General features: G+C 41.6%; 1 non-coding gene across 1 annotated transcript; it reads right to left on the bottom strand.

Moving 5' to 3' along the window:
* Positions 1–107: 107 nt before the first annotated feature.
* TRNAN-GUU lies at positions 108–189 on the bottom strand. Its single transcript has one exon. It is a non-coding gene; the product is annotated as a tRNA-Asn (tRNA).
* Between the last annotated feature and the right edge of the window lie 184 nt (positions 190–373).

Genomic DNA, 373 nt, shown 5'->3' with positions numbered 1-373 from the left:
GAAGCATTCCTTATAATAAGGGCCTGAATACCTCGTGAGGTTACGGGCCAACGAAAACAATATCTTTTAGCGGTGGCCTTTGGCCAGTACAAAAAAAATGAACTTTACGTCGCCTGAGAGATTCAAACTCTCGCGGGGAAACCCCATGTACTTAACAGGCACACCCCTTAACCACTCGGCCAAAGCAACTTTTTAGTTTTAGGAACAAATCTCGATGAGGCACTACGGACAACAAAGGTAGATGTTTAATGAGGAATCAGTTAGAACTTCGAGACCTACACAATTGTTTCAGCACAGTAAAAGGTAAGCCCGAACTTCTTATAGATCACTATGACCAAAGTTTCTACAAGTTTATGTCTCACACTATCTATAA

This window comes from Cucurbita pepo, unplaced genomic scaffold (assembly GCF_002806865.2).
Source record: "Cucurbita pepo subsp. pepo cultivar mu-cu-16 unplaced genomic scaffold, ASM280686v2 Cp4.1_scaffold011250, whole genome shotgun sequence".
Lineage (NCBI taxonomy): Eukaryota > Viridiplantae > Streptophyta > Magnoliopsida > Cucurbitales > Cucurbitaceae > Cucurbita > Cucurbita pepo.
The sequence above is the reverse complement of the archived record's forward strand: the minus strand, read 5'-3'. Positions and strand labels throughout refer to the sequence as shown.